The sequence below is a fragment of the Lasioglossum baleicum genome, unplaced genomic scaffold (genome assembly GCF_051020765.1).
Source record: "Lasioglossum baleicum unplaced genomic scaffold, iyLasBale1 scaffold0027, whole genome shotgun sequence".
Taxonomy (NCBI): Eukaryota; Metazoa; Arthropoda; class Insecta; order Hymenoptera; family Halictidae; genus Lasioglossum; species Lasioglossum baleicum.
This window is the reverse complement of record NW_027469087.1, coordinates 631,575-653,202: the sequence shown is the minus strand read 5'-3', so window position 1 is coordinate 653,202 and position 21,628 is coordinate 631,575.

The window sequence follows — 21,628 nt, the reverse complement described above, 5'->3', positions numbered from 1 at the left end:
GAAGTACTAAGTAGTCCCACCGCCGCCATTACGTCTGCAGCCGCTTACAGGGGGCCGTCGGCCTCGTCGGGGTTGCCCCGCCGATGCTAGCATCCTGGCGGAGAGGGGGTCGGCTTCCCTCTCCCTCTCCGCTGCCTCCTTCTGCGTTATCACAATCTCGCAGAAGGACGCAAACGCTGCTCTTGACCTCTCGCTGCCGATCGTGTGGTCGACCACGACCGGCAACGAGTTGTCCATCCCAATAACGCCTCTTACGACATTCTTCCAGCGTATGCCGCGCAGAGACCTGGGCCTCCTCGCAGTGATGGCACTGCGATCCTCCCAGTGCCAGTTATGAACACACAGTTTGAGGCAACGGCGGTATGCAGGTAATTTAACTTATGCGCATGCATTGCTGCAACTTGTGCTGTATCGTTTAGAATTTTTGTTACCGCCATCCGATTTTTATACATGTGCAAATACTCGTACACGCTGCATTGTATTTTTTTCCGCACGCGACAAGGAGGGGACAGAGGCGAGTTCCGGCTCGCGTCTGTCCCCTCCCCCGGTCCCACCCCCCTGGTCGACCCGCATAAAACTTAAAAATATGATAAAATAAAAGATAAAATCAATAAATGAAAACGTGTATAGACAAAATAGATAAAATAAAAGTCAATAAATAAATAAGTAATAATAAGTAAATAAATACAATGGACAAAACACAACAAACATAAGAAGGGGGGCAAAATAAAGGGGAATAAAAGATAAAGATAAAATTTATAATATAGAATATAAAATATATATAGAATAAAATGAAATATAATAAAATAAAAGGAGGGGGTCGACCGGCAGGTCGCATCTTTGTAGAGGGGGGGAGGGGATTATTGCTCCACCTCGCCCCCGCGACCTGCCCACCCCGGGGGCGCCTTAACGGCCAGCCCCCCCTTGGCGGCGGTGGAAGTACTAAGTAGTCCCACCGCTGCCATTACGTCTGCGGCCCCTTACAGGGGCCGCCGGCCTCGTCGGGGTTGCCCCGCCGATGCTAACCTCCTGGCGGAGAGGGGGTCGGCTTCCCTCTCCCTCTCCGCTGCCTCCTTCTGCGTTATCACAATCTCGCAGAGAAGGCAAACGCTGCTCTTGACCTCTCGCTGCCGATCATGTGGTCGACCACGACGGCAACGAGTTGTCCATCCCAATAACGCCCCTTACGACATTCTTCAGCGTATGCCGCGCAGAGTCCTGGGCCTCCTCGCAGTGGTGGCACTGCGATCCTCCAGTGCCAGTTATGAACACACAGTTTGAGGAACGGCGGTATGCAGGGTAATTTAACTTATGCGCATGCATTGCTGCAACTTGTGCTGTATCGTTTAGAATTTTTGTTACCGCCATCCGATTTTTATACATGTGCAAATACTTGTACACGCTGCATTGTATTTTTTCCGCACGCGACAAGGAGGGGACAGAGGCGAGTTCCGGCTCGCGTCTGTCCCCTCCCCCGGTCCCACCCCCCTGGTCGACCCGCATAAAACTTAAAAATATGATAAAATAAAGATAAAATCAATAAATGAAACGTGTATAGACAAAATAGATAAAATAAAAGTCAATAAATAAATAAGTAATTAATAAGTAAATAAATACAATAGACAAAACACAACAAACATAAGAAGGGGGGCAAATAAAGGGGAATAAAAGATAAAGATAAAATTTATAATATAGAATATAAAATATATATAGAATAAAATGAAATGGCATAAAATAAAGGAAGGGGGTCGACCGGCAGGTCGCATCTTATAGAGGGGGGGAGGGGATTATTACTCCACCTCGCCCCCGCGACCTGCCCACCCCGGGGGCGCCTTAACGGTCAGCCCCCCTTGGCGGCGGTGGAAGTACTAAGTAGTCCCACCGCCGCCATTACGTCTGCAGCCGCTTACAGGGGGCCGTCGGCCTCGTCGGGGTTGCCCCGCCGATGCTAGCATCCTGGCGGAGGGGGTCGGCTTCCCTCTCCCTCTCCGCTGCCTCCTTCTGCGTTATCACAATCTCGCAGAAGGAGGCAAACGCTGCTCTTGACCTCTCGCTGCCGATCATGTGGTCGACCACGACCCGGCAACGAGTTGTCCATCCCAATAACGCCTCTTACGACATTCTTCAGCGTATGCCGCGCAGAGACCTGGGCCTCCTCGCAGTGATGGCACTGCGATCCTCCCAGTGCCAGTTATGAACACACAGTTTGAGGAAACGGCGGTATGCAGGTAATTTAACTTATGCGCATGCATTGCTGCAACTTGTGCTGTATCGTTAGAATTTTTGTTACCGCCATCCGATTTTTATACATGTGCAAATACTCGTACACGCTGCATGTATTTTTTTCCGCACGCGACAAGGAGGGGACAGAGGCGAGTTCCGGCTCGCGTCTGTCCCCTCCCCGGTCCCACCCCCCTGGTCGACCCGCATAAAACTTAAAAATATGATAAAATAAAGATAAAATCAATAATTGAAAACGTGTATAGATAAAATATATAAAATAAAAGTCAATAAATAAATAAATAATAATAAGTAAATAAATACAATGGACAAAACACAACAAACATAAGAAGGGGGGGCAAAATAAGGGGGAATAAAAGATAAATGATAAAATTTATAATATAGAATATAAAATATATATAGAATAAAATGAAATGTCATAAAATAAAAGGAAGGGGGTCGACCGGCAGGTCGCATCTTTATAGAGGGGGGGAGGGGATTATTACTCCACCTCGCCCCCCGCGACCTGCCCACCCCGGGGCGCCTTAACGGTCAGCCTCCCCCTTGGCGGCGGTGGAAGTACTAAGTAGTCCACCGCCGCCATTACGTCTGCAGCCGCTTACAGGGGGCCGTCGGCCTCGTCGGGGTTGCCCCGCCGATGCTAGCATCCTGGCGGAGAGGGGGTCGGCTTCCCTCTCCCTCTCCGCTGCTCCTTCTGCGTTATCACAATCTCGCAGAAGGAGGCCAAACGCTGCTCTTGACCTCTCGCTGCCGATCATGTGGTCGACCACGACCGGCAACGAGTTGTCCATCCCAATAACGCTCTTACGACATTCTTCCAGCGTATGCCGCGCAGAGACCTGGGCCTCCTCGCAGTGATGGCACTGCGATCCTCCCAGTGCCAGTTATGAACACACAGTTTGAGAAACGGCGGTATGCAGGTAATTTAACTTATGCGCATGCATTGCTGCAACTTGTGCTGTATCGTTTAGAATTTTGTTACCGCCATCCGATTTTTATACAGATTTTTATACATGTGCAAATACTCGTACACGCTGCATTGTATTTTTGTCCGCACGCGACAAGGAGGGGACAGAGGCGAGTTCCGGCTCGCGTCTGTCCCCTCCCCCGGTCCCACCCCCCTGTTCGACCCGCATAAAACTTAAAAATATGATAAAATAAAAGATAAAATCAATAAATGAAAACGTGTATAGTTAAAATAGATAAAATAAAAGTCAATAAATAAATAAATAATAATAAGTAAATAAATACAATGGACAAAACACAACAAACATAAGAAGGGGGGGCAAAATAAAGGGGAATAAAAGATAAAGATAAAATTTATAATATAGAATATAAAATATATATAGAATAAAATGAAATATCATAAAATAAAAGGAGGGGGTCGACCGGCAGGTCGCATCTTTGAGGAGGGGGGGAGGGGATTATTGCTCCACCTCGCCCCCCGACCTGCCCACCCCGGGGGCGCCTTAACGGCCAGCCCCCCTTGGCGGCGGTGGAAGTACTAAGTAGTCCCACCGCCGCCATTACGTCTGCGGCCCCTTACAGGGGGCCGCCGGCCTCGTCGGGGTTGCCCCGCCGATGCTAACCACCTGGCGGAGAGGGGGTCGGCTTCCCTCTCCCTCACCGCTGCCTCCTTCTGCGTTATCACAATCTCGCAGAAGAAGGCAAACGCTGCTCTTGACCTCTCGCTGCCGATCATGTGGTCGACCACGACCGGCAACGAGTTGTCCATCCCAATAACGCCCCTTACGACATTCTTCCAGCGTATGCCGCGCAGAGACCTGGGCCTCCTCGCAGTGGTGGCATTGCGATCCTCCCAGTGCCAGTTATGAACACACAGTTTGAGGAAACGGCGGTATGCAGGTAATTTAACTTATGCACATGCATTGCTGCAACTTGTGCTGTATCGTTTAGAATTTTTGTTACCGCCATCCGATTTTTATACATGTGCAAATACTCGTACACGCTGCATTGTATTTTTGTCCGCACGCGACAAGGAGGGGACAGAGGCGAGTTCCGGCTCGCGTCTGTCCCCTCCCCCGGTCCCACCCCCCTGGTCGACCCACATAAAACTTAAAAATATGATAAAATAAAAGATAAAATCAATAAATGAAAACGTGTATAGATAAAATAGATAAAATAAAAGTCAATAAATGAATAAATAATAATAAGTAAATAAATACAATGGACAAAACACAACAAACATAAGAAGGGGGGGCAAAATAAAGGGGAATAAAAGATAAAGATAAAATTTATAATATAGAATATAAAATATATATAGAATAAAATGAAATATCATAAAATAAAAGGAGGGGGTCGACCGGCAGGTCGCATCTTTGAGGAGGGGGGGAGGGGATTATTGCTCCACCTCGCCCCCCGACCTGCCCACCCCGGGGGCGCCTTAACGGCCAGCCCCCCTTGGCGGCGGTGGAAGTACTAAGTAGTCCCACCGCCGCCATTACGTCTGCGGCCCCTTACAGGGGGCCGCCGGCCTCGTCGGGGTTGCCCCGCCGATGCTAACCACCTGGCGGAGAGGGGGTCGGCTTCCCTCTCCCTCACCGCTGCCTCCTTCTGCGTTATCACAATCTCGCAGAAGAAGGCAAACGCTGCTCTTGACCTCTCGCTGCCGATCATGTGGTCGACCACGACCGGCAACGAGTTGTCCATCCCAATAACGCCCCTTACGACATTCTTCCAGCGTATGCCGCGCAGAGACCTGGGCCTCCTCGCAGTGGTGGCATTGCGATCCTCCCAGTGCCAGTTATGAACACACAGTTTGAGGAAACGGCGGTATGCAGGTAATTTAACTTATGCACATGCATTGCTGCAACTTGTGCTGTATCGTTTAGAATTTTTGTTACCGCCATCCGATTTTTATACATGTGCAAATACTCGTACACGCTGCATTGTATTTTTGTCCGCACGCGACAAGGAGGGGACAGAGGCGAGTTCCGGCTCGCGTCTGTCCCCTCCCCCGGTCCCACCCCCCTGGTCGACCCACATAAAACTTAAAAATATGATAAAATAAAAGATAAAATCAATAAATGAAAACGTGTATAGATAAAATAGATAAAATATAAGTCAATAAATGAATAAATAATAATAAGTAAATAAATACAATGGACAAAACACAACAAACATAAGAAGGGGGGGCAAAATAAAGGGGAATAAAAGATAAAGATAAAATTTATAATATAGAATATAAAATATATATAGAATAAAATGAAATATCATAAAATAAAAGGAGGGGGTCGACCGGCAGGTCGCATCTTTGAGGAGGGGGGGAGGGGATTATTGCTCCACCTCGCCCCCCCCCGACCTGCCCACCCCGGGGGCGCCTTAACGGCCAGCCCCCCTTGGCGGCGGTGGAAGTACTAAGTAGTCCCACCGCCGCCATTACGTCTGCGGCCCCTTACAGGGGGCCGCCGGCCTCGTCGGGGTTGCCCCGCCGATGCTAACCTCCTGGCGGAGAGGGGGTCGGCTTCCCTCTCCCTCTCCGCTGCCTCCTTCTGCGTTATCACAATCTCGCAGAAGAAGGCAAACGCTGCTCTTGACCTCTCGCTGCCGATCATGTGGTCGACCACGACCGGCAACGAGTTGTCCATCCCAATAACGCCCCTTACGACATTCTTCCAGCGTATGCCGCGCAGAGTCCTGGGCCTCCTCGCAGTGGTGGCACTGCGATCCTCCCAGTGCCAGTTATGAACACACAGTTTGAGGAAACGGCGGTATGCAGGTAATTTAACTTATGCACATGCATTGCTGCAACTTGTGCTGTATCGTTTAGAATTTTTGTTACCGCCATCCGATTTTTATACATGTGCAAATACTCGTACACGCTGCATTGTATTTTTTTCCGCACGCGACAAGGAGGGGACAGAGGCGAGTTCCGGCTCGCGTCTGTCCCCTCCCCCGGTCCCACCCCCCTGTTCGACCCGCATAAAACTTAAAAATATGACAAAATAAAAGATAAAATCAATAAATGAAAACGTGTATAGATAAAATAGATAAAATAAAAGTCAATAAATAAATAAATAATAATAAGTAAATAAATACAATGGACAAAACACAACAAACATAAGAAGGGGGGGCAAAATAAAGGGGAATAAAAGATAAAGATAAAATTTATAATATAGAATATAAAATATATATAGAATAAAATGAAATATCATAAAATAAAAGGAGGGGGTCGACCGGCAGGTCGCATCTTTGAGGAGGGGGGGAGGGGATTATTGCTCCACCTCGCCCCCCGACCTGCCCACCCCGGGGGCGCCTTAACGGCCAGCCCCCCTTGGCGGCGGTGGAAGTACTAAGTAGTCCCACCGCCGCCATTACGACTGCGGCCCCTTACAGGGGGCCGCCGGCCTCGTCGGGGTTGCCCCGCCGATGCTAACCACCTGGCGGAGAGGGGGTCGGCTTCCCTCTCCCTCACCGCTGCCTCCTTCTGCGTTATCACAATCTCGCAGAAGAAGGCAAACGCTGCTCTTGACCTCTCGCTGCCGATCATGTGGTCGACCACGACCGGCAACGAGTTGTCCATCCCAATAACGCCCCTTACGACATTCTTCCAGCGTATGCCGCGCAGAGACCTGGGCCTCCTCGCAGTGGTGGCATTGCGATCCTCCCAGTGCCAGTTATGAACACACAGTTTGAGGAAACGGCGGTATGCAGGTAATTTAACTTATGCACATGCATTGCTGCAACTTGTGCTGTATCGTTTAGAATTTTTGTTACCGCCATCCGATTTTTATACATGTGCAAATACTCGTACACGCTGCATTGTATTTTTGTCCGCACGCGACAAGGAGGGGACAGAGGCGAGTTCCGGCTCGCGTCTGTCCCCTCCCCCGGTCCCACCCCCCTGGTCGACCCACATAAAACTTAAAAATATGATAAAATAAAAGATAAAATCAATAAATGAAAACGTGTATAGATAAAATAGATAAAATAAAAGTCAATAAATAAATAAATAATAATAAGTAAATAAATACAATGGACAAAACACAACAAACATAAGAAGGGGGGGCAAAATAAAGGGGAATAAAAGATAAAGATAAAATTTATAATATAGAATATAAAATATATATAGAATAAAATGAAATATCATAAAATAAAAGGAGGGGGTCGACCGGCAGGTCGCATCTTTGTAGAGGGGGGGAGGGGATTATTGCTCCACTTCGCCCCCCGCGACCAGTCCACCCCGGGGGCGCCTTAACGGCCAGCCCCCCTTGGCGGCGGTGGAAGTACTAAGTAGTCCCACCGCCGCCATTACGTCTGCGGCCCCTTACAGGGGGCCGTCGGCCTCGTCGGGGTTGCCCCGCCGATGCTAGCCTCCTGGCGGAGAGGGGGTCGGCTTCCCTCTCCCTCTCCGCTGCCTCCTTCTGCGTTATCACAATCTCGCAGAAGGAGGCAAACGCTGCTCTTGACGTCTCGCTGCCGATCATGTGGTCGACCACGACCGGCAACGAGTTGTCCATCCCAATAACGCCTCTTACGACATTCTTCCAGCGTATGCCGCGCAGAGACCTGGGCCTCCTCGTAGTGGTGGCACTGCGATCCTCCCAGTGCCAGTTATGAACACACAGTTTGAGGAAACGGCGGTATGCAGGTAATTTAACTTATGCGCATGCATTGCTGCAACTTGTGCTGTATCGTTTAGAATTTTTGTTACCGCCATCCGATTTTTATACATGTGCAAATACTCGTACTCGCTGCATTGTATTTTTTTCCGCACGCGACAAGGAGGGGGCAGAGGCGAGTTCCGGCTCGCGTCTGTCCCCACCCCCCTGGTCGACCCGCATAAAACTTAAAAATATGATAAAATAAAAGATAAAATCAATAAATGAAAACGTGTATAGATAAAATAGATAAAATAAAAGTCAATAAATAAATAAATAATAATAAGTAAATAAATACAATGGACAAAACACAACAAACATAAGAAGGGGGGGCAAAATAAAGGGGAATAAAAGATAAAGATAAAATTTATAATATAGAATATAAAATATATATAGAATAAAATGAAATATCATAAAATAAAAGGAGGGGGTCGACCGGCAGGTCGCATCTTTGTAGAGGGGGGGAGGGGATTATTGCTCCACCTCGCCCCCCGCGACCTGCCCACCCCGGGGGCGCCTTAACGGCCAGCCCCCCTTGGCGGCGGTGGAAGTACTAAGTAGTCCCACCGCCGCCATTACGTCTGCGGCCCCTTACAGGGGGCCGTCGGCCTCGTCGGGGTTGCCCCGCCGATGCTAGCCTCCTGGCGGAGAGGGGGTCGGCTTCCCTCTCCCTCTCCGCTGCCTCCTTCTGCGTTATCACAATCTCGCAGAAGGAGGCAAACGCTGCTCTTGACCTCTCGCTGCCGATCATGTGGTCGACCACGACCGGCAACGAGTTGTCCATCCCAATAACGCCCCTTACGACATTCTTCCAGCGTATGCCGCGCAGAGACCTGGGCCTCCTCGCAGTGGTGGCACTGCGATCCTCCCAGTGCCAGTTATGAACACACAGTTTGAGGAAACGGCGGTATGCAGGTAATTTAACTTATGCGCATGCATTGCTGCAACTTGTGCTGTATCGTTTAGAATTTTTGTTACCGCCATCCGATTTTTATACATGTGCAAATACTCGTACACGCTGCATTGTATTTTTTTCCGCACGCGACAAGGAGGGGACAGAGGCGAGTTCCGCCTCTTGTCTGTCCCCTCCCCCGGTCCCACCCCCCTGGTCGACCCGCATAAAACTTAAAAATATGATAAAATAGAAGATAAAATCAATAAATGAAAACGTGTATAGATAAAATAGATAAAATAAAAGTCAATAAATAAATAAATAATAATAAGTAAATAAATACAATGGACAAAACACAACAAACATAAGAAGGGGGGGCAAAATAAAGGGGAATAAAAGATAAAGATAAAATTTATAATATGGAATATAAAATATATATAGAATAAAATGAAATATCATAAAATAAAAGGAAGGGGGTCGACCGGCAGGTCGCATCTTTGTAGAGGGGGGAGGGGATTATTGCTCCACCTCGCCCCCCGCGACCTGCCCACCCCGGGGGCGCCTTAACGGCCAGCCCCCCTTGGCGGCGATGGAAGTACTAAGTAGTCCCACCGCCGCCATTACGTCTGCGGCCCCTTACAGGGGGCCGTCGGCCTCGTCGGGGTTGCCCCGCCGATGCTAGCCTCCTGGCGGAGAGGGGGTCGGCTTCCCTCTCCCTCTCCGCTGCCTCCTTCTGCGTTATCACAATCTCGCAGAAGGAGGCAAACGCTGCTCTTGACGTCTCGCTGCCGATCATGTGGTCGACCACGACCGGCAACGAGTTGTCCATCCCAATAACGCCTCTTACGACATTCTTCCAGCGTATGCCGCGCAGAGACCTGGGCCTCCTCGTAGTGGTGGCACTGCGATCCTCCCAGTGCCAGTTATGAACACACAGTTTGAGGAAACGGCGGTATGCAGGTAATTTAACTTATGCGCATGCATTGCTGCAACTTGTGCTGTATCGTTTAGAATTTTTGTTACCGCCATCCGATTTTTATACATGTGCAAATACTCGTACTCGCTGCATTGTATTTTTTTCCGCACGCGACAAGGAGGGGGCAGAGGCGAGTTCCGGCTCGCGTCTGTCCCCACCCCCCTGGTCGACCCGCATAAAACTTAAAAATATGATAAAATAAAAGATAAAATCAATAAATGAAAACGTGTATAGATAAAATAGATAAAATAAAAGTCAATAAATAAATAAATAATAATAAGTAAATAAATACAATGGACAAAACACAACAAACATAAGAAGGGGGGGCAAAATAAAGGGGAATAAAAGATAAAGATAAAATTTATAATATGGAATATAAAATATATATAGAATAAAATGAAATATCATAAAATAAAAAGAGGGGGGTCGACCGGCAGGTCGCATCTTTGTAGAGGGGGGAGGGGATTATTGCTCCACCTCGCCCCCCGCGACCTGCCCACCCCGGGGGCGCCTTAACGGCCAGCCCCCCTTGGCGGCGATGGAAGTACTAAGTAGTCCCACCGCCGCCATTACGTCTGCGGCCCCTTACAGGGGGCCGTCGGCCTCGTCGGGGTTGCCCCGCCGATGCTAGCCTCCTGGCGGAGAGGGGGTCGGCTTCCCTCTCCCTCTCCGCTGCCTCCTTCTGCGTTATCACAATCTCGCAGAAGGAGGCAAACGCTGCTCTTGACGTCTCGCTGCCGATCATGTGGTCGACCACGACCGGCAACGAGTTGTCCATCCCAATAACGCCTCTTACGACATTCTTCCAGCGTATGCCGCGCAGAGACCTGGGCCTCCTCGTAGTGGTGGCACTGCGATCCTCCCAGTGCCAGTTATGAACACACAGTTTGAGGAAACGGCGGTATGCAGGTAATTTAACTTATGCGCATGCATTGCTGCAACTTGTGCTGTATCGTTTAGAATTTTTGTTACCGCCATCCGATTTTTATACATGTGCAAATACTCGTACTCGCTGCATTGTATTTTTTTCCGCACGCGACAAGGAGGGGGCAGAGGCGAGTTCCGGCTCGCGTCTGTCCCCACCCCCCTGGTCGACCCGCATAAAACTTAAAAATATGATAAAATAAAAGATAAAATCAATAAATGAAAACGTGTATAGATAAAATAGATAAAATAAAAGTCAATAAATAAATAAATAATAATAAGTAAATAAATACAATGGACAAAACACAACAAACATAAGAAGGGGGGGCAAAATAAAGGGGAATAAAAGATAAAGATAAAATTTATAATATAGAATATAAAATATATATAGAATAAAATGAAATATCATAAAATAAAAGGAGGGGGTCGACCGGCAGGTCGCATCTTTGTAGAGGGGGGGAGGGGATTATTGCTCCACCTCGCCCCCCGCGACCTGCCCACCCCGGGGGCGCCTTAACGGCCAGCCCCCCTTGGCGGCGGTGGAAGTACTAAGTAGTCCCACCGCCGCCATTACGTCTGCGGCCCCTTACAGGGGGCCGTCGGCCTCGTCGGGGTTGCCCCGCCGATGCTAGCCTCCTGGCGGAGAGGGGGTCGGCTTCCCTCTCCCTCTCCGCTGCCTCCTTCTGCGTTATCACAATCTCGCAGAAGGAGGCAAACGCTGCTCTTGACCTCTCGCTGCCGATCATGTGGTCGACCACGACCGGCAACGAGTTGTCCATCCCAATAACGCCCCTTACGACATTCTTCCAGCGTATGCCGCGCAGAGACCTGGGCCTCCTCGCAGTGGTGGCACTGCGATCCTCCCAGTGCCAGTTATGAACACACAGTTTGAGGAAACGGCGGTATGCAGGTAATTTAACTTATGCGCATGCATTGCTGCAACTTGTGCTGTATCGTTTAGAATTTTTGTTACCGCCATCCGATTTTTATACATGTGCAAATACTCGTACACGCTGCATTGTATTTTTTTCCGCACGCGACAAGGAGGGGACAGAGGCGAGTTCCGCCTCTTGTCTGTCCCCTCCCCCGGTCCCACCCCCCTGGTCGACCCGCATAAAACTTAAAAATATGATAAAATAAAAGATAAAATCAATAAATGAAAACGTGTATAGATAAAATAGATAAAATAAAAGTCAATAAATAAATAAATAATAATAAGTAAATAAATACAATGGACAAAACACAACAAACATAAGAACGGGGGGCAAAATAAAGGGGAATAAAAGATAAAGATAAAATTTATAATATGGAATATAAAATATATATAGAATAAAATGAAATATCATAAAATAAAAAGAGGGGGGTCGACCGGCAGGTCGCATCTTTGTAGAGGGGGGAGGGGATTATTGCTCCACCTCGCCCCCCGCGACCTGCCCACCCCGGGGGCGCCTTAACAGCCAGCCCCCCTTGGCGGCGATGGAAGTACTAAGTAGTCCCACCGCCGCCATTACGTCTGCGGCCCCTTACAGGGGGCCGTCGGCCTCGTCGGGGTTGCCCCGCCGATGCTAGCCTCCTGGCGGAGAGGGGGTCGGCTTCCCTCTCCCTCTCCGCTGCCTCCTTCTGCGTTATCACAATCTCGCAGAAGGAGGCAAACGCTGCTCTTGACCTCTCGCTGCCGATCATGTGGTCGACAACGACCGGCAACGAGTTGTCCATCCCAATAACGCCTCTTACGACATTCTTCCAGCGTATGCCGCGCAGAGACCTGGGCCTCCTCGCAGTGGTGGCACTGCGATCCTCCCAGTGCCAGTTATGAACACACAGTTTGAGGAAACGGCGGTATGCAGGTAATTTAACTTATGCGCATGCATTGCTGCAACTTGTGCAGTATCGTTTAGAATTTTTGTTACCGCCATCCGATTTTTATACATGTGCAAATACTCGTACACGCTGCATTGTATTTTTTTCCGCACGCGACAAGGAGGGGACAGAGGCGAGTTCCGGCTCGCGTCTGTCCCCTCCCCCGGTCCCACCCCCCCTGGTCGACCCGCATAAAACTTAAAAATATGATAATATAAAAGATAAAATCAATAAATGAAAACGTGTATAGATAAAATAGATAAAATAAAAGTCAATAAATAAATAAATAATAATAAGTAAATAAATACAATGGACAAAACACAACAAACATAAGAAGGGGGGGCAAAATAAAGGGGAATAAAAGATAAAGATAAAATTTATAATATAGAATATAAAATATATATAGAATAAAATGAAATATCATAAAATAAAAGGAAGGGGGTCGACCGGCAGGTCGCATCTTTATAGAGGGGGGGAGGGGATTATTGCTCCACCTCGCCCCCCGCGACCTGCCCACCCCGGGGGCGCCTTAACGGCCAGCCCCCCTTGGCGGCGGTGGAAGTACTAAGTAGTCCCACCGCCGCCATTACATCTGCGGCCCCTTACAGGGGGCCGTCGGCCTCGTCGGGGTTGCCCCGCCGATGCTAGCCTCCTGGCGGAGAGGGGGTCGGCTTCCCTCTCCCTCTCCGCTGCCTCCTTCTGCGTTATCACAATCTCGCAGAAGAAGGCAAACGCTGCTATAGACCTCTCGCTGCCGATCATGTGGTCGACCACGACCGGCAACGAGTTGTCCATCCCAATAACGCCCCTTACGACATTCTTCCAGCGTATGCCGCGCAGAGACCTGGGCCTCCTCGCAGTGGTGGCACTGCGATCCTCCCAGTGCCAGTTATGAACACACAGTTTGAGGAAACGGCGGTATGCAGGTAATTTAACTTATGCGCATGCATTGCTGCAACTTGTGCTGTATCGTTTAGAATTTTTGTTACCGCCATCCGATTTTTATACATGTGCAAATACTCGTACTCGCTGCATTGTATTTTTTTCCGCACGCGACAAGGAGGGGACAGAGGCGAGTTCCGGCTCGCGTCTGTCCCCACCCCCCTGGTCGACCCGCATAAAACTTAAAAATATGATAAAATAAAAGATAAAATCAATAAATGAAAACGTGTATAGATAAAATAGATAAAATAAAAGTCAATAAATAAATAAATAATAATAAGTAAATAAATACAATGGACAAAACACAACAAACATAAGAAGGGGGGGCAAAATAAAGGGGAATAAAAGATAAAGATAAAATTTATAATATAGAATATAAAATATATATAGAATAAAATGAAATATCATAAAATAAAAGGAAGGGGGTCGACCGGCAGGTCGCATCTTTATAGAGGGAGGGAGGGGATTATTGCTCCACCTCGCCCCCCGCGACCTGCCCACCCCGGGGGCGCCTTAACGGCCAGCCCCCCTTGGCGGCGGTGGAAGTACTAAGTAGTCCCACCGCCGCCATTACGTCTGGGGCCCCTTACACGGGGCCGTCGGCCTCGTCGGGGTTGCCCCGCCGATGCTAACCTCCTGGCGGAGAGGGGATCGGCTTCCCTCTCCCTCTCCGCTGCCTCCTTCTGCGTTATCACAATCTCGCAGAAGGAGGCAAACGCTGCTCTTGACCTCTCGCTGCCGATCATGTGGTCGACCACGACCGGCAACGAGAGGTCCATCCCAATAACGCCCCTTAAGTCTCTGCGCGGCGCCGACCACGCTGGACATTCTTCCAGCGTATGCCGCGCAGAGTCCTGGGCCTCCTCGCAGTGGTGGCACTGCGATCCCCCCAGTGCCAGTTATGAACACACAGTTTGAGGAAACGGCGGTATGCAGGTAATTTAACTTATGCGCATGCATTGCTGCAACTTGTGCTGTATGATTTAGAATTTTTGTTATCGCGCCATCCGATTTTTATACATGTGCAAATACTCGTACACGCTGCATTGTATTTTTTTCCGCACGCGACAAGGAGGGGACAGAGGCGAGTTCCGGCTCGCGTCTGTCCCCTCCCCCCGTCCCAACCCCCTGGTCGACCCGCATAAAACTTAAAAATATGATAAAATAAAATATAAAATCAATAAATGAAAACGCGTATAGATAAAATAGATAAAATAAAAGTGAATAAATAAATAAATAATAATAAGTAAATAAATACAATGGACAAAAAACAACAAACATAAGAAGGGGGGGGCAAAATAAAGGGGAATAAAAGATAAAGATAAAATTTATAATATAGAATAAAATGAAATATCATAAAATAAAAGGAGGGGGGTGGACCGGCAGGTCGCATCTTTGTAGAGGGGGGAGGTGATTATTGCTCCACCTCGCCCCCCGCGACCTGCCCATCTCGGGGGCGCCTTAACGGCCAGCCCCCCTTGGCGGCGGTGGAAGTACTAAGTAGTCCCACCGTCGCCATTACGTCTGCGGCCTCTTACAGGGGGCCGTCGGCCTCGTCGGGGTTGCCCCGTCGATGCTAGCCTCCTGGCGGAGAGGGGGTCGGCTTCCCCCTCCCTCTCCGCAGCCTCCTTCTGCGTTATCACAATCTCGCAGAAGGAGGCAAACGCTGCTCTTGACCTCTCGCTGCCGATCATGTGGTCCACCACGACCGGCAACGAGAGGTCCATCCCAATAACGCCCCTCAGGTCTCTGCGCGGCGCCGACCACGCTGGACATTCTTTCAGCGTATGCCGCGCAGAGTCCTGGGCCTCCTCGCAGTGGTGGCGCTGCGATCCTCCCAGTGCCAGTTATGAACACACAGTTCGAGGAAACGGCGGTATGAAGGTAATTTAACTTATGCGCATCCATTGCTGCAACTTGTGCTGTATAATTTAGAATTTTTGTTACCGCGCCATCCGATTTTTATACATGTGCAAATACTCGTACACGCTGCATTGTATTTTTTTCCGCACGCGACAAGGAGGGGACAGAGGCGAGTTCCGGCTCGCGTCTGTCCCCTCCCCCCGTCCCACCCCCCTGGTCGACCCGCATAAAACTTAAAAATATGATAAAATAAGATATAAAATCAATAAATGAAAACGTGTATAGATAAAATAGATAAAATAAAAGTCAATAAATAAATAAATAATAATAAGAAAATAAATACAATGGACAAAAAACAACAAACATAAGAAGGGGGGGCAAAATAAAGGGGAATAAAAGATAAAGATAAAATTTATAATATAGAATAAAATGAAATATCATAAAATAAAAGGAGGGGGGTCGACCGGCAGGTCGCATCTTTGTAGAGGGGGGAGGGGATTATTGGTCCACCTCGCCCCCCGCGACCTGCCCACCCCGGGGGCGCCTTAACGGGCAGCCCCCCTTGGCGGCGGTGGAAGTACTAAGTAGTCCCACCGCCGCCATTACGTCTGCGGCCCCTTACAGGGGGCCGTCGGCCTCGTCGGGGTTGCCCCGCCGATGCTAACCTCCTGGCGGAGAGGGGGTCGGCTTCCCTCTCCCTCTCCGCTGCTCCTTCTGCGTTATCACAATCTCGCAGAAGGAGGCAAACGCTGCTCTTGACCTCTCGCTGCCGATCATGTGGTCGACCACGACCGGCAACGAGTTGTCCATCCCAATAACGCCTCTTACGACATTCTTCCAGCGTATGCCGCGCAGAGACCTGGGCCTCCTCGCAGTGGTGGCACTGCGATCCTCCCAGTGCCAGTTATGAACACACAGTTTGAGGAAACGGCGGTATGCAGGTAATTTAACTTATGCGCATGCATTGCTGCAACTTGTGCTGTATCGTTTAGAATTTTTGTTACCGCCATCCGATTTTTATACATGTGCAAATACTCGTACTCGCTGCATTGTATTTTTTTCCGCACGCGACAAGGAGGGGACAGAGGCGAGTTCCGGCTCGCGTCTGTCCCCACCCCCCTGGTCGACCCGCATAAAACTTAAAAATATGATAAAATAGAAGATAAAATCAATAAATGAAAACGTGTATAGATAAAATAGATAAAATAAAAGTCAATAAATAAATAAATAATAATAAGTAAATAAATACAATGGACAAAACACAACAAACATAAGAAGGGGGGGGGGCAAAATAAAGGGGAATAAAAGATAAAGATAAAATTTATAATATAGAATATAAAATATATATAGAATAAAATGAAATATCATAAAATAAAAGGAAGAGGGTCGACCGGCAGGTCGCATCTTTATAGAGGGAGGAGGGGATTATTGATCCACCTCGCCCCCCGCGACCTGCCCACCCCGGGGGCGCCTTAACGGCCAGCCCCCCTTGGCGGCGGTGGAAGTACTAAGTAGTCCCACCGCCGCCATTACGTCTGCGGCCCCTTACACGGGGCCGTCGGCCTCGTCGGGGTTGCCTCGCCGATGCTAGCCTCCTGGCGGAGAGGGGGTCGGCTTCCCTCTCCCTCTCCGCTGCCTCCTTCTGCGTTATCACAATCTCGCAGAAGGAGGCAAACGCTGCTCTTGACCTCTCGCTGCCGATCATGTGGTCGACCACGACCGGCAACGAGAGGTCCATCCCAATAACGCCCCTTAGGTCTCTGCGCGGCGCCGACCACGCTGGACATTCTTCCAGCGTATGCCGCGCAGAGTCCTGGGCCTCCTCGCAGTGGTGGCACTGCGATCCTCCCAGTGCCAGTTATGAACACACAGTTCGAGGAAACGGCGGTATGAAGGTAATTTAACTTATGCGCATGCATTGCTGCAACTTGTGCTGTATAATTTAGAATTTTTGTTACCGCGCCATCCGATTTTTATACATGTGCAAATACTCGTACACGCTGCATTGTATTTTTTTCCGCACGCGACAAGGAGGGGACAGAGGCGAGTTCCGGCTCGCGTCTGTCCCCCCCCCCGTCCCACCCCCTGGTCGACCCGCATAAAACTTAAAAATATGATAAAATAAAATATAAAATCAATAAATGAAAACGTGTATAGATAAAATAGATAAAATAAAAGTCAATAAATAAGTAAATAAATACAATGGACAAAAAACAACAAACATAAGAAGGGGGGGCAAAATAAAGGGGAATAAAAGATAAAGATAAAATTTATAATATAGAATAAAATGAAATATCATACAATAAAAGGAGGGGGGTCGACCGGCAGGTCGCATCTTTGTATAGGGGGGAGGGGATTATTGCTCCACCTCGCCCCCCGCGACCTGCCCACCTCGGGGGCGCCTTAACGGCCAGCCCCCCTTGGCGGCGGTGGAAGTACTAAGTAGTCCCACCGTCGCCATTACGTCTGCGGCCTCTTACAGGGGGCCGTCGGCCTCGTCGGGGTTGCCCCGTCGATGCTAGCCTCCTGGCGGAGAGGGGGTCGGCTTCCCCCTCCCTCTCCGCAGCCTCCTTCTGCGTTATCACAATCTCGCAGAAGGAGGCATACGCTGCTCTTGACCTCTCGCTGCCGATCATGTGGTCCACCACGACCGGCAACGAAAGGTCCATCCCAAAAGCGCCCCTTAGGTCTCTGCGCGGCGCCGACCACGCTGGACATTCTTCCAGCGTATGCCGCGCAGAGTCCTGGGCCTCCTCGCAGTGGTGGCACTGCGATCCTCCCAGTGCCAGTTATGAACACACAGTTCGAGGAAACGGCGGTATGAAGGTAATTTAACTTATGAACATGCATTGCTGCAACTTGTGCTGTATAATTTAGAATTTTTGTTACCGCGCCATCCGATTTTTATACATGTGCAAATACTCGTACACGCTGCATTGTATTTTTTTCCGCACGCGACAAGGAGGGGACAGAGGCGAGTTCCGGCTCGCGTCTGTCCCCTCCCCCGTCCCGCCCCCCTGGTCAACCCGCATAAAACTTAAAAATATGATGAAATAAAATATAAAATCAAAAAATGAAAACGTGTATAGATAAAATAGATAAAATAAAAGTCAATAAATAAATAAATAAATAATAATAAGTAAATAAATACAATGGACAAAAAACAACAAACATAAGAAGGGGGGGCAAAATAAAGGGGAATAAAAGATAAAGATAAAATTTATAATATAGAATAAAATGAAATATCATAAAATAAAAGGAGGGGGGTCGACCGGCAGGTCGCATCATTGTAGAGGGGGAGGGGATTATTGCTCCTCCTCGCCCCCCGCGACCTGCCCACCTCGGGGGCGCCTTAACGGCCAGCCCCCCTTGGCGGCGGTGGAAGTACTAAGTAGTCCCACCGTCGCCATTACGTCTGCGGCCTCTTACAGGGAGCCGTCGGCCTCGTCGGGGTTGCCCCGCCGATGCTAGCCTCCTGGGGGTGAGGGGGTCGGCTTCCCTCTCCCTCTCCGCTGCCTCCTTCTGCGTTATCACAATCTCGCAGAAGGAGGCAAACGCTGCTCTTGACCTCTCGCTGCCGATCATGTGGTCGACCACGACCGGCAACGAGAGGTCCATCCCAATAACGCCCCTTAGGTCTCTGCGCGGCGCCGACCACGCTGGACATTCTTCCAGCGTATGCCGCGCAGAGTCCTGGGCCTCCTCGCAGTGGTGGCACTGCGATCCCCCCAGTGCCAGTTATGAACACACAGTTTGAGGAAACGGCGGTATGCAGGTAATTTAACTTATGCGCATGTGTCACGTCCGTCACTGTGTTTTTGTTACAGGTACCAAGAGGGAGAAAAGGATGGCACTCAAGAACAGTGACAGACGGACGGTGGAGATATGAAGAGTAATTGAGGAGTGGTCTTTCGTGGCGAGACAGCCGCGGGCTGTCATATGCACTAGGACAACCGATATTGCTATGGATGCAGTCAAGAAGAGAACGTCCGACGCGGTTACAAGAAGTGTCCCGACAAGAATCACGCGCGAGATGATGCAACGAAAACGGTGAGTTTACAGGATTCAGCAATTATACAAGACATTATACGACTCACCGCAATGCTGTATTAACGCCTAATAATATTGTTGCAGCAGGAACTGGCGGTATTGGCAGTAGGTGTCGTACATCGGGTCTTCTATACAGATGTCCTCGAGGTGAGGGAGGCTCGGCAGCGGATCCACAGGCTGGTGCTGTTTGACGCTGGTGGTCCTTGGTGCGGAGCGTAGAATGACATGGCGATGTGTCGGCAGAGTGACATTGTTACGTCCCTAGTACTGCATCCGGTGTACCGTCGACGCGTCCTTCGGATTGTAACAGGTGGTCGACACGTCCAGGAAATGAAAGCTTCCGGCCGTGACGAATATTAAATAAAAGAACGTTCGATCTTAGATCCACGCGACACGTACGTTCGCGTCTGATCAAGGCTTGCCTTGTCCGAAATTACTAACCTCTCTAATACAAAGTCAACGTGTCCCCTGAGGGACGAAGGGACCGGAGGGAGACGAAGAAAGATGGCGGAAGACGAAAAGGGGTTATTCTCACGTCAATAAAACTCCGCCAAGATTCTCTTACGGAGGTCCAGAAGGTTCTGGTATGCGGGGTCCGCAATGCAGATTTCGTCAGGGTCCGGGAGTGAAGGGAGCATGACCTTGACCTTCAGGAGCCCTTGGATAATACGGCTACCTGCCGGCGTCTGCACCACGTTGGAGGTCGTCGTAGAGAAGTCGGTGACCTTGATGATCCGTGGCTCGGCGTCGGTCAGGTCGACGATCGGAATGTCGGATACGGCCTCGGTGAGGTCGACGTATTCGTACGTGGAGTGCACGCGTATCTGATTCGCGTGGCGTGCCGCAGCTATGAGGCGTGCCCGTTTCGCCCTCTGGTACTTCTTTCCGGCACGTCTGGTACGACGCATAGACGGGAAGAGAGAGGAGAGGCGAGAGGAACTTGCGACACGTTTCTTTTTACTCGCGGCGCTGATCGGCACGCAAGGTGACCGCCCTCGCACTTGAGACGAGTATGGAATATTCTAAATTTACTATCGCTTAATACGCGACTTGGATTGTGTTCTGTCCCGTCGGCGCGAATCAGTCTAATAATGACCGCCCTCGCCCTGAGAACGTATAATCGGAACACGATCCAAGTGCACTAACACTGATACACTCGCGGTCACTGGCGAAGAAAAGGGTAAGGTAATGAACGGAAGAAGGTACTGGTAACGATAGAAATAGAAGAATAAAACGTTAATGAATGTGTTATGTGAGGTGAATTTATATATGAAGAGTGACACAGAGAATCAGAATGTTTAATCAGTGTAAGAGTGAATCGGAACAGTATTATAATCGTAGTAATATAAATAGTACAGTTAATTTATAAAGAACAAGATATAAATGTCGGAAATTGGAATTGATGTCGGAAAATAGGAGGATTCGTAACGAGAGCACTGAACTACACTTGGTTGAATATACGAAAGAGAGTACTTGTTGACGATTGCACGGTTGGTGAACGAAAAAAAAGAGCTTGTTAACGACTCGACGGTTGGCGAACGAAAGAGAGCTTGTTAACGACTCGACGGTTGGCGAACGAAAGAGAGCTATCCACTCTGAGAGGGGATACTTATAGGCCGAGCGCGGACCAGCGAAATTCGGCTGTTGCTATGCGAAAAGCACGTGTTTCTTACGTAACTTGGTTATATAATCGAGGTCATATGGTTACGCAATCGCTGTATAGTGATTATGTAACCGCTGTCATGTACTCGGACACGTGTATGAATTCTACATAAAATAATTATCAATTATGTGGATTTCGAGTTTTGAGGTATCGATGAATATCAGGAGAGATTGTATTAAACAATTTCCTAATATTAATCGACATGAAAACGTGGATTTCACTCGTATGTACGTATAATTGCATTGCTTTACGTTATACGTAATTGCATGCGATTATACGTAATTATACGTTATACAGAAATTATTATGAGTAATTTGTTGCTCATGATAATTTCATTATGCATAATTGATAGTTATTTGCATTTGTGATCGTTCTCGTTACAGGTGGGAAATATGTTGGACAGGTATGTATGCCGCTTTACCTTTCGCTCGATCGGCGGGAATATCATAGGCGTAACTATTAATTATTTCTTCGAGATTTTCTATTATGATCTTTTTGATATTTTACTCATCATCGAGGAGATTAATGACGATTAATTGTCATTAATTTATTCCCAGGTGATGAAGTCGAATTTAACGTATTTTATTATTGATAAT